Raw genomic sequence first — 13,239 nt, 5'->3', positions numbered from 1 at the left:
GGGGTCTTAGGTAGAGATGTCCCGAACGGTTCGCCGGCGAACGGTTCCAGGCAAACTTCGGTGGTTCGCGTTCGCCTACCAAACGCGAACTTTCTTGGAAGTTCGATTCGCCCCATAATGCTCTATGGAGCAAAACTTTGACCCTCTCCATCACAGTCAGCAGACACATTATTGCCAATTAGACTGCACTCACTGGTGGAGCCCCACCCCCCCTTATACAAGGCAAGGTCCTTGAGCCATTTGACTCACTCATCTGCCTATACTAATTAGTTAAGGGATAGCTTCTACACATTCTGCTAGGGAGATTTTAATTGGGCTCTTGTGGGCTCCACCCTCCTACCTACCGGAGGGAGGAGGGTCTCATCTGCCAGAGAATTATATTATTTCAAAAGCCAGTTTACATACCATAGCTGAGAATTGAACCCAGGTCTCACTGTGTGGTGGGCAAGTACCTTAACCGCTGTACCACAACAGTACTAACTGAAGCTGGCCTAGCAATTACCATTTATGCTCAATCCAAGAGAACAATTTGACAAGATAGCAGCGCTAGGAAGACTTGCCTAAGGTCTCCTACTGAATAGGTGCTGGCTTACTGAACAGACAGAGACGAGATTCAAACTCTGGTCTCCTGTGTCAGAGGCAGAGCCCTTAACTATTACACCATGCAGCCACTGCTTACAGATATGTAGCCAGACATGGCCTTGTATTTTGTGTTCAACAGTTGTCAAGAGAAAAATTAGACAAGATAGCAGTGTTAGGAAGACTTGCCTAAGGTCTCCTACTGAATAGGTGCTGGCTTACTGAACAGACAGAGACAAGATTCGAACCCTGGTCTCCTGTGTCAGGGGCAGAGCCCTTAACCATTACACCATGCAGCCACTGCCTACGGATATGTAGCCAGACATGGCCTTGTCTTTTGTGTTCAACAGTTGTCCAAAGAGAACCCCAGATAGCCAGGTAGATTCATCTCTCTCTCTCTCTCTCTCTCTCTCTCTCTCTCTCTCTCTCTCTCTCTCTCTCTCTCTCTCTCTCACCAACACTACATGCTGATGCCAGCCTAGCATGTACCATTTATGCTCAATCCATTTATGCTCAAAAATACAATTCCGTGGAAAGCGGTGACCATCCCTACTAGAGAGAGAGAGAGAGAGAGAGAAAGAGTGAGAGATATGAATCTACCTGGCTATCTAGGGTTCTCTTTGGACAACTGTTGAACACAAAAGACAAGGCCATGCCTGGCTACATATCTGTAAGCAGTGGCTGGATGGTGTAATGGTTAAGGGCACTGCCTCTGACACAGGAGACCAGAGTTCAAATCTCGTCTCTGTCTGTTCAGTAAGCCAGCACCTATTCAGTAGAAGACCTTAGGCAAGTCTTCCTAACACTGCTATCTTGTCTAATTTTTCTCTTGACAACTGTTGAACACAAAATACAAGGCCATGTCTGGCTACATATCTATAAGCAGTGGCTGCATGGTGTAATGGTTAAGGGCTCTGCCTCTGACACAGGAGACCAGGGTTTGAATCTCGTCTCTGTCTGTTCAGTAAGCCAGCACCTATTCAGTAGGAGACCTTAGGCAAGTCTTCCTAACGCTGCTATCTTGTCTAATTTTTCTGTTGGATTGAGCATAAATGGTAAATGGTAGGCCAGCTTCAGTTAGTACTGTTGTGGTACAGCGGTTAAGGTACTTGCCCACCACACAGTGAGACCTGGGTTCAATTCTCAGCTATGGTATGTAAACTGGCTTTTGAAATAATATAATTCTCTGGCAGATGAGACCCTCCTCCCTCCAGTAGGAGGGAGGAGGGTGGAGGGTGCCCTAAATTAAAATAGGGGTCTGTGTGAAACCTAGATGTTAGCCTGGGACATTTGATGTGTATTTCACTCAATCATGTCTGCCTCCAGGTATTAGAGCCTTTGAAACATGTTTTCTATCATTTTTCTAGGCGTATAGATTTTTTTCTATTTTTCAAAGTTCGCCTCCCCATTGAAGTCTATTGCGGTTCGCGAACTTTTTCGCAAACCGAACCTTTCGCGGGGGTTCGCGAACAGGGTTCGCGAACCGAAAATCGGAGGTTCGAGACATCTCTAGTCTTAGGGTTAGGCACCACCAGGGGGTTGGTTAGGCACCACCAGGGGGGTCTAGGGGTTAGGGATAGGTACAGGGAGGGTTTTGTGTGAGAGTAGGGTTAGGTATACTTACAGCACAATATATGTAATAAATACAAATTATTAAATTATGTATATTTACACAAAGGGGAGGGGGGTCTAGGGGTTAGGGATAGGGATAGGAAGAGATCTGTGTGAGCCTAAAGTTAGGTATAATTGCAGTAAAATACTTGTAAAATCTACCATTGTATTACTATGCTTAATACAAGTGTAAATATCATTTTTGTTATAGACGCTATTTGATGTTTCATTTCAGAGTTCGTTTGATGTTATAGACGGTATTTTGCCATTTAATTTCCGTTTATTCAACCTATTTAGCACTACATTTTCGTTTACAAGCTATAAATGTAAAAATATTGTTTTACATTACAACTTAAAATTTCGCTATATCCCGCGCCCTTTTTCCCAGGCGCCCTTTTTTGATACACGAAGCAAAAGGGTATATAGATGCTACCATATTGATTTTCTTTTAAACAATGCAAATTGCCTGACTGTGCTGCAGGTCCTCTGCCTTTAGACTCTGAAAAAAATGTAGATCAAATGTTTCACTTAAAGGGAACCTGGCACCATAAAAAGTGTCCCTAGGGGGGGGGGGGCGATGGGGGAAATCTCTTTAGGATGAAAAGTAAGAGTGAATAACTTAAAGAGAACCTGAACTGAAAATAAAAAGTCAAAATAACCATAAACAGGTCATACTTACCTCCAATGTAATGTACTCCTCAATATCTTTCTCCTCTCCTGCATCCCATTTGTCCACTGTGATCAATGGAATTTTCCATCCTCCATTTTAAAAATGACCATTACACCATAACAGCTTCCTGGTCAGCACACTGTTAAACTGTAACCATCGCCCACGTGAGCCATAAGGAAACATGGACTTTACCTTGCACATTCAGTTGTAACTGACAACTGCTGATATATAACTGACAGCAACTGGTATATTTTAGTTCTGACAAAATATTGTCAGAACTGGAAGGGATCACTGTAAGAAGAAAATGGTGAGCTTCTGAGAGGAACTGACGGTGAGGTTAGTATGTAATATTCATTTGCAGCTATGTCATGTTTTTATTTTAAATAATTTTACTCCTTTTAGGTTCCCTTTAAGTAAGTAAATATGCATTGCAAACCTCCTGAGTTTGTCTGCATTTGACACATGCTTGTTTCAGGTGTGTGATTCAGACACTACTGATGCATAACATATCAGCAGGATTGCCTACAAGGAAATAAATATGGCAGCCTCCATATTCCTCTCATTCCTGTTGTCCTTTAAAGAGGAACTGTAACGACAAACCGGCCCCTGGGGGGTACTCATCTCGGGTGGGGGAAGCCTCAGGATCCTAATGAGGCTTCCCACGCCGTCCTGCGTCCCTCGGGGGTCTCGCTGTAGCCCTCCGTACAGCCGTGACGCAATATTTACCTTCCTGGCTCCTGCGCAGGCGCTCTGATGCCTCTCGGCGCCGAAGTAGGCGGAAATACCCGATCGCCGTCGGGTCTGCTCTACTGCGCAGGCGCAAGTTTCCGGCGCCTGCGCAGTAGAGCGGACCCGACGGAGATCGGGTATTTCCGTCTATTTCCGTGCCGAAAGTCGCCACAGCGCCCCCGCTGGAGCCAGCAAAGGTAAATATTGAACTGACAGTCGGCACAGTCGCCGGCTGTTCGGAGGGCTGCGGCGAGACCCCCGTGGGACAGAGGACGGCGTGGGAAGCCTCATTAGGATCCGGAGGCTTCCCCCACCCGAGGTGAGTACCCCCCAGGGGAGGTTTTTGTTGTTACAGAGTCTCTTTAAGTAAATTAAGTGACCACAGGGCTAGGAAGCCAATCACTTGCCTAAAATTGTGCCTCAACTGCTGTTTCTGACTATTCATATGGCAGTTGTACAAGCCTCAGCTTTCAGCATTGCCATATGTATATAGCACTACCACGGGACCAGGCTCATGTGTAATGATCATGTGACCACCCCATGACCACACTCCCATAATTCTGGTTGTTTGTAGCACACCTGGCATAGGACAACCAGGAAACAGTACAGCAAGTTGGAGTAGGCACATCGATATGGGATATACTTTATGAGGTAGAGTAGATTCTCTGATAGCAATCCACTAGATACAAAAACACCATTTTTTTAAATAGAGAAAATACATACTACAGTAAAAAAAAACTGAATGTTCTTCATCTTACGTCACCATGTTAATTTCTTATGTTCAATAAAATAGTGTGTAAGCATTTCTAGGTAGGAATTTACTTCATATGTGCCATATATGCACGCTCCTCATGTACACAGCCTAGTAAATTCTTCACCTCTTTTTATGAACTGTACCATATCTGTTTATGACCCACTAAATTGTGCAGTGTGGCGTACGGAGGTACGTGTACATAAAAATGTATCCTCTGTACTCAATACAGCAAGTTAAATGCATGTTGTATCTAATCATTATCTATCGTCTGTCTCTACTAATTTCCTGTATATCTATGCTTAATCATTTTTTCTTGTCAACTATTTTAATGAAACAAATACAAATAAATGTCATATTAGTACATGTTCTAGGGAGAGTCTAACATAATATTTATTGATTGGTTGTGATTAAAGAAAAGCTACATTTTTCTTGATACAGTATATCAGTGTGCTACAAAGCTATCTCGTAACATAATATTAGGAATCTTAAAGGAACACTATTACGAAAAATTGTAAAATTTTAAATACATGCAAACATATACAAATAAGAAGTATGTTTTTTCAGAGTAAAATAAGCCATAAATTACTTTTCTCCTGTGTTGCTGTCACTTGCAGTAGGTAGTAGAAATCTGACAGAACCGACAGGTTTTGAACTAATCCATCTCTTCATGGGTAATTCTCAGCAAGGCTTTTATTCTTTATAAAGACATTCCCTGAAAAGGATTTATACAATGATGCTTGCCAGCTTCCCTGCTTGCTGCACACTTTTTTTGGGCAGTTGGACAGAGCAACTGCCATTCACTAAGTGCTTTTGAAACTAAACAAAAACAGGAGGATCCCCCATGACAAGATGGGCTAGTCCAAAACCTGTCAGTTCTGTCAGATTTCTACTACTTACTGTAAGTGACAGCAACATAGGAGAAAAGTATTTTACAGCTCATTTTACTCTGGAAGAAACATACTTCTTGTCTGTATGTGTTTACATGTATTTTAAAATGTACGATTTTCGCGATAGTGGTCCTTTCATTTTCATTCTACAGCCAGATATTATTTTTTAGACAAAGCATAAAATTGTAAAGGCCACCTGAAGCTAATTCTGAGTTGGCCAGGGTTGGTGAACAGTGCACAGGCACTGGATCGCACGCCCATGGCCGGGAGCGTTCTGCGCATGTGCACTATGTGATGTCAGGAATACGTAGTGCGCATGAGCAGAGAGCTTCTGCCACTTTACGAGGTAATAGAGGTGGACAGAGAAGAACAGGGGAACCAGTGGGTATGACGACTGCCTGCTACACATGCCTGCTCTCCCCATTATTAACGTTTAGGAGTGCTAAGATATCCTTTAAGGGGCTATAGCCTTTCAATCTGAAATGAGTTAAAGTGAAAAGCATTTTTCTGTGAGATCCCAGTGGATGTCTAAAATCTGTTTTATGGTACTGCAGGATTCAGAGGGAAAATCCAACTGATTTGCCTTACAGAGCTGTGACGAAAAGTTGTAAACTCTCATAGAAATTGTAATACAGGCCACCACTTCATCCATCGGTACCTTCATTTAATGCTATCACCAAATTCATTATACCGTACTTCATTTGTGTTTTGAGCATTCAAAGTGACTGCCAATCAGTAATAAAAATATTAAGCACTGTTGAATTTGCCCCTCATATTCCTTCCTTCCAATAGGGCAGTCTGTGCTAAGTTTCGAAGGTAAGGGGGGAGGTGTTGGGAGCAGTAGCAGAACTTGGGCCGGATCTGTGATTTGTAACTGATTAGCACTATGTGCACCGAGTTTGTATGTTCTTCCTGTGTCTGTGTGGGTTTCCTCCCGGCACTCTGGTTTCCTCCCACACTCTAAAAACATACAGATAAGTTAATTGGCTTCCCTCTAAATTGGCCCTATACTATGATACATACACTACACAATACATACATAGACATCTGACTATGGTAGGGATTAGATTGTGAGCCCTTCTGAGGGACAGTTAGGTCAGGTGACAAGACAATATATACTCTGTCCAGTGCTGCGAAAGATGTCAGCGCTATATAAATACTAAATAATAATAATTATAATAATTAGCTGACGTGTGATAAAAACTTTTTGTTCATGCAGTTTGTGAGTAATGAGGACTTACACAACTTAAGGCTCCCTGCACACTGCAAATCAGATTTGCAATTTCGATTCCAATTTGCGATTCCGATTTTCCGTGAATGCTATCAACAGAAAAACACAGAAAAAAAGCAGCATGCAGTAACAATTAAAAATCGGAATCGCATGTAAAAAATGATTAAAAAAATCAGAATCGCATGCAGTGTGCAGGGAGCCTAAGTCAGTATGCTCACATACACTCACTGGCCACTTTATTAGGTACACCTTGCTAGTACCGGGTTGGACCCTCGTTTGCTTTCAGAATTGCCTTAATTCTTAATGGCATAGATCCGACAAGATGTTGGAAACATTCCTCAGACATTTGGGTCCATATTGATATGACAGCATCACATTAATTCTGCAGATTTGTCAGCTGCACATGATCCATGATGCAAATCTCCCTTTTCCACACATCCCAAAGGTGTGCTATTTGAGTTGGTGACTGAGGCCATTGGAGTTCGGTAAACTCATTATCATGGTCAGAAAAACAGTTTAAGGCTCCCTGTACACTGCAAATCCGTTTAGCGATTCCGATTCCGTTTCCGATTTTCAATTCCGATTTTCCCTGAATACATTCAACAAAAAAACGGATAAAAAAATGCAGCATGCAGTAAAGATTAAAAATCGGAATCGGATGTAAAAAGCTATTAAAAAGCGTAATTGGAATAGGAATCGCATGCAGTGTGCAGGGAGCCTAAGATGATGGGAGCTTAGTGACATGGTGCTTTATCTTGCTGAAAGTAGCCATCAGAAGAAAGGTACAACTGTGGTCATAACAGGAGGGACATGGTCAACAACAATACTCAGGTAAGGTGTCAGGTTTAAACAATGCAAATTTGCAACTAAGGGGCCCACAGGTCATTACAATTGCAGTGCCACCTATCTTTTTTTATTCTAGAGTTCAGGCAGATGTCAAGGCATGTGACCACTAGTCAAGGTCAAGGTTTAAGTATAGGTCAAGTTCAAACAAGGGGGCAAGCAAGACCATTCAGGCCAAGGTCAATGAAGTAGAGAATCTTGCATGTCAAAGGCAGAGGGCAGCATGATCAGAAGGCAGATGGAAAGGTTAGCAAGTCTGGGTATGCAATCCAGAAAAAGACTGGATTTATTCATTTTATAGTGTCACTGTCAAGCTTAGCCCCTCTCCCCCTCTGTTTTACTATGGCTCAATTTAATTGCAAACATTGCACCTTGTAATCTTCAGAATTGGCCTTCTCTAGACTCCATTGTCTCCCACTTTATTCCTCATCGTTCATACCTGCCCTGACTTTTTTCATTTTATTTATTAGTTTCCATTAGTATTTTTTTTTTCGCATTCGAACACACAGTCATAACATCTGTTCTCAATAAACCTTCTCTAAAACCATCAACGCACTGTAATTACCAGCCCATCTTTCTCTGTTTCCCTCTTATCTAAATTGCTTGAAAGGCTTGCAATACATACAGACATCAAACTGAACCACAATTATTTCAGCAGTCATATTGAAGTCTGTACAAGTATCCATCATCTTCTATGCCTCATGTATAGTGAGCAATGAATGAGCAGTCTGCCTTGCACAGTATATTTAGCCAATTGCTTTGTCCCCAAGCACCTCTTGCTTCAGTCCTCCCTTGGTATCAGAGAACTCATGCTGCTCAGCTAAATTACAAATGAAATAACATTTGTCCCAAAATAGAACCCAGCAGTGTGTACCAAACATCACAATTAGCAGCAAGTCCTGAAAAAAAAACACAATTAGGACTTAGTTACCATGCGAACATTTGCATCTAATGAAGGCTCCGATTAAATAGGGCGCCAGATATAAACGACATTAGTTATCATTCAGTAAACTGAGCTCCAGGATATGCCATCAAATATTGTTTATAATACTGATATCCTACTATTCCCCACTGTAACCTCTATTTTTACATTTACTAAAATGAGCACCAGTAAAAGTGATAAAATTTTGTGTAATTTACTGATATTGTGCTACTTCATTCATATAGTAAAATACTTACTGATGTTTTACTATAACGTAACCACTCCTTTTTCTCACACAGAACCCTCCCCTGGTGGTGCCTAACCCTAAGACCCCCCTGGTGGTGCCTAACCCTAAAACCTCCATAGTGGTACCTAACCTTAACCCTCCCTGGTTTAACCCTTAAACCTTCCTGGTGGTGCCTAACCTTAACCCCCTTGGGGGGGGGTGTGCGGTGGTTTAGCACTAGCTATAGTGCTTAACATAAATAAAAGTTAAAAACATGCATTTAGACACACTTCAGAGTCTCTTTAAAGGAAACCTAACCCCCCCCCCCCAAGGTACAACGCATAAAAATTTAAAATGTATGTGTTAATGTCCTCAATAGCTTCCTGCACCAGCGGGAATGCGTGCAAACCTTTTTTACAGGTGTGGCGGCCCGCCGACTCCTAGTCGGCAAGAACGAAACTAGCTGGTGATTACGAGGGCACAGGGTGGCTGCAGGGGACTAGAAGAAGCCCCAGGTAAGTGAAACTCATTTTTTTGGGGAGGGCTAGGTTTCCTTTAAACCGTCAGCAAGCAAGGAAATACTCAAAATAAGTTTCATACTTAATTTGTTACAAATGGGTACATTTACCTTCTTTTTAGTACTTTTTAAGTTTCTAGGCGCTGAAAAGTTATTTTGCAGAAATATAAAAAAAATTACCTCCAGGGTGTAACGATTGGTGTAGCAAACAGAAGTCTGGTTAATGTGTGATCTGCAGTATCATCAATAAATCAGACACTATACCTGACTATATGGTGATCTGCAGAATCACCAATAATGCAAATATAGCAAACAAGGTAATAGCAAGTGTACAGTGCTTGGTGCAACAGTAATACTGATTAGTTTTTGCAGAACCTCACCAGAGGAGTTGGTGGGTACTATCAGTAAGGAACCTCACCGAGGAGCTGGTGGGTACTATCAGTAAGGAACCTCACCAGAGGAGCTGGTGGGTACTATCAGTAAGGAACCTCACCAGTGACAAGGGCTCACTGGTGAGTAGAGTGGTCAGACAGATCGGTTCGACAACAGACAGGAGGATACAGTACAGAATCGGCAGGCAGAAGGATAAAGGTATTTCAGGCAGAGTCAGCAACAGGATCAGATGGGCGAAAGTACAGAATCTTATAGCGTAAGGGTAGGCAGAAGAGATCCAGAGTCATACACAGATAATCAAGCAATAATAACAGTAGTAATATCAATTCCTAGTCTTGTGTGAAATCCCTGGTTTCCTCCCAGATCAAAGCACACCGGAACTAACTAAGGTCTGAGTGCTCACACGAAGCATTCGCAACAGCAGACAATTTGCGAGTGATTCTCAGAGGCTTAAGAAGCGGAGGAGACCCCTCGGCCACGCCCACACCCATCAGCCAATCAGAGCTGCCGAGAGTCTCCTCTGACGTCAGTCGACCGGCAGGACAGCTGCCGCGCCTCCTCCCCGCATAAAGGTCCCGTCTGTGTGTGCGCGCGCGACAAAGCCACCCTCTGAGCCACTGACAATCCCCTCGGCGCGCTAGACGCCGAGGAGACAGGAGAAACGCCCGACAGGGAAACCGAGCAGCTGCGGGGGCATCCTGACTGCCCGCAGCTGCATCTCCACAGAATGTTACAGTACCCCCCCCCCCCCCTTGAGGCGTGAACTCCGGACACGGTCTACCTGGCTTCTCAGGGTGCGATTCATGGAACTTTTCCCTAAGTTCCTCCGCATGCATACGATTCCCTGGTACCCAAGATCTCTCCTCAGGCTCATACTCCTTCCAGTGAACAAGGTACTGTATGGAGTTCTGCACCCATTGAGAGTCCAAATTTTGTCCTATCTCACACTCAGGTTCTCCATCAATCACCACAGGGGGGGGGGGAGGAATCCACATGCACAGCAGGTTTTAACAAAGACACATGGAATGACTTCACACCTCTCATACTAGAAGGTAGGGAAATTACATATGTGACACTATTGATCTTTTTGGACACGGGGTATGGACCTATAAATCTGGGACCCAACTTCGCAGAGGGCTGTTTTAAGGCCAAATGCCTGGTAGAAACCCACACCATATCACCTGGTGCAAAATCCCACTCTACAGAGCGTCTCTTATCTGCCTGTTTTTTCTGGGTTTGAAAGGCCTTTTCTAGGTTTCTTTTGACCAAACTCCAAATCTCCTTCAAGGTTCCCTGCCAATCTTCCAGGGCAGGAAAAGGAGATGATACTACTGGCAGTGGAGAGAACTTGGGTGATCTCCCCGTTACTACCTGGAACGGGGAGAAACCTGAAGAGGTGCTCTTTAAGTTATTATGGGCAAACTCTGCAAATGGTAAAAATTTCACCCAGTCCAACTGAGCATCTGCCACATAGCACCTGAGGAATTGTCTGTGGGGGACCATTAGAAGCCCCGGGTAAGTTCAGCTCATTTTCCCCCGACCCCCCCTACAGTATCCCTTTAATGGACTGGTTAACCCTTTCCGTTTGCCCATTAGTCTGTGGGTGGTAGCCGGAGGAAAATGATAGGTTCATAACTAAGTGATGACAGAACGCCCTCCAGAACTTGGAGACGAACTGGACTCCCCTGTCTGACACCACATTCTCTGGGATACCATGCAGCCGGAAAATGTGGTGAATTAAGAGTTCTGCCAGTTTCTGAGCAGAGGGGAGTCCGTCCAGCGGGATAAAATGGGCCATTTTACTGAACCTATCGACTACCACCCAGATGACTGTTTTCCCCTCAGATTGGGGCAGCTCACCCACAAAATCCATGGACAGATGGGTCCATGGTTGTTCAGGCACTGGTAGTGACTGTAGCGTACCCACAGGAGCACGCCTGGGCGGCTTACTCCTGGCACACACAGAGCAATCTTCTACAAACTCTTTACAATCAGACACCATGGATGGCCACCAGACACATCTGTCTAACAGCTCCTGCGTTTTGGCAACCCCTGGATGCCCTGCATTCTTATGAGAATGGAAAACATGAAGAATCTTTAATCGGAACTGTAGTAGCACAAAGAGAACTTCATCTGGTTTCCATTCGGGAACCTCCTGCTGATAAGGTTTCAGAGTAGATGCCCAATCCTACCAAGTCTCAGTAGCACCAAGAACCACTTTCTCGGGAAGGATGCTTTCGGGAGTTGAGGGCTGTATCATCTCGGGCTCGAAACATCTGGATAATGCATCAGCCTTGACGTTCTTACTGCCAGGTTTGTAGGTAACTATGAATCAGAATCTCGTGAAAAACAGGGACCAACGGGCTTGTCTGGGGCTGAGGCGTTTAGCCCCTTCAATATACTCTAAGTTCTTGTGATCGGTATAGACTGTGATAGTATGTTCAGCCCCCTCGAGCCAATGTCGCCATTCCTGAAATGCAAGTTTGATGGCCAACAGTTCTCGATTCCCAATATCATAATTTTTCTCAGCGGGGGAAAACTTCCTAGAGAAAAATGCACAAGGATGCAACCTGCCCTGCAGACCGGAGTGCTGAGACAACACAGCCCCAACCTCGATCTCTGAAGCATCCACCTCAACAATGAATGGGAGAGTGATGTCCACATGTCCTAAAATGGGGGCGGAGCAGAACAATTTTTTAAGTGATGAAAATGCAGACTGAGCTTCTGCTGACCAATTGTATGTATCTGCCCCCTTTTTGGTAAGTTCTGTGAGGGGTGAAACCACAGCAGAAAATCCTTTGATAAACTTCCTGTAATAGTTAGCGAAGCCAAGAAATCGCTGGAGCAGTGGCATCTATAGGGGCGGGCGCAGGGGGCGGGGCGCTCCGGGTGTCATCATGGGAAGGGGGTGACACATGGGCAGAAGTCCAGGGATAGCAGGGCAATGTGGTGAGGACGCAGGGAGGGGGTCCCGACTTCATTCCTCTTTACCTCACCATTAATTCTTCTCTGCGTCTCCATTTGCAGAGTGCAGCTTGTGGTTTATATAATATATAGTTTCTATCACCTGCTTCGCTCCTCCTGATGTTCCCTCGCTGTTGAATCAGTGCAGGCAGAATTGATGGTACACGTCCATCCACCAGCCCGCCGCTCTCACCACTTCCTGTTCTCTGCAAGTTGCGTGATTACATGGGACATGCAGGGAGAGAAGGCAGAGAGTGGCTGGCTGGTGGACGGACTGCATACCATCATTTCTGCCTGCGCTGTGGCTGTCTGAGTCAAAATGGAGGGAACATCAGGAGGAGTGGAGCGGGTGATTGAGACTATATATCATTTAAGCTGCTGCGCTCTGCAAATGGAGAAGTTCATAGGGAGGGAGGGAGGGGGGAATGAGGTTGGTCTGCTTTTAAATGCACGGGGAGAGGGGAGCAGGCAGTCCTGACATCTAAAAACTGATGCAGCTGTTCTGCAGTGATGCACTAGTTAACAGCACAGAGTGAGTGCTGAACTATTTGACTGACTGGGGCTCTCAGTGCAGCCTTACGGATCCCCCCTCCCCCGCAATGGTGCTTTCCCTGTGCAACAAGTGGAAGAACTTCTATAGCAGCCTCGCTGCAGGGAGCTTGAGGATCGGATGTCAGGTGCTTTTAGCTGCAGCCCGACTGCAGCTTCAACTTTTTTTTTCTCCCCCATCCTGACTTCTCAACCTCTCTACCCTGACTGACCCTTTCCTCACCCTCAGTAGGCTGCAGCATATCACCTCTTTACCACTCTCTCCCCTCACCTTCAGCATGTTACTGTAATTTTCTTATCCACTCTCCCCTCCTCTACTACCACCTCTCTCTGCCACCCTCTACTCCCCTACTGTCACCCTCCC

General features: G+C 44.6%; 1 protein-coding gene across 2 annotated transcripts in view; it reads right to left on the bottom strand.

Annotated features, from left to right (window-relative positions):
- The window catches only part of CIROP (ciliated left-right organizer metallopeptidase), a 70,637-nt gene that overhangs the window by 48,097 nt on the left and 9,301 nt on the right, over positions 1–13,239 (bottom strand). The window contains exon 1 of one of the 2 annotated variants that reach the window (XM_068242044.1): positions 11,555–12,107. The exons of the other annotated variant lie outside the window; for it this stretch is intronic. The gene's annotated coding sequence lies outside the window, so the exon portion shown is untranslated. Of the gene's footprint in view, positions 1–11,554; positions 12,108–13,239 lie in introns of those variants that run through there. 2 annotated transcript variants of the gene reach the window in all.

Source organism: Hyperolius riggenbachi, chromosome 1, assembly GCF_040937935.1.
Source record: "Hyperolius riggenbachi isolate aHypRig1 chromosome 1, aHypRig1.pri, whole genome shotgun sequence".
Taxonomy (NCBI): domain Eukaryota; kingdom Metazoa; phylum Chordata; class Amphibia; order Anura; family Hyperoliidae; genus Hyperolius; species Hyperolius riggenbachi.
The sequence above is the reverse complement of the archived record's forward strand: the minus strand, read 5'-3'. Positions and strand labels throughout refer to the sequence as shown.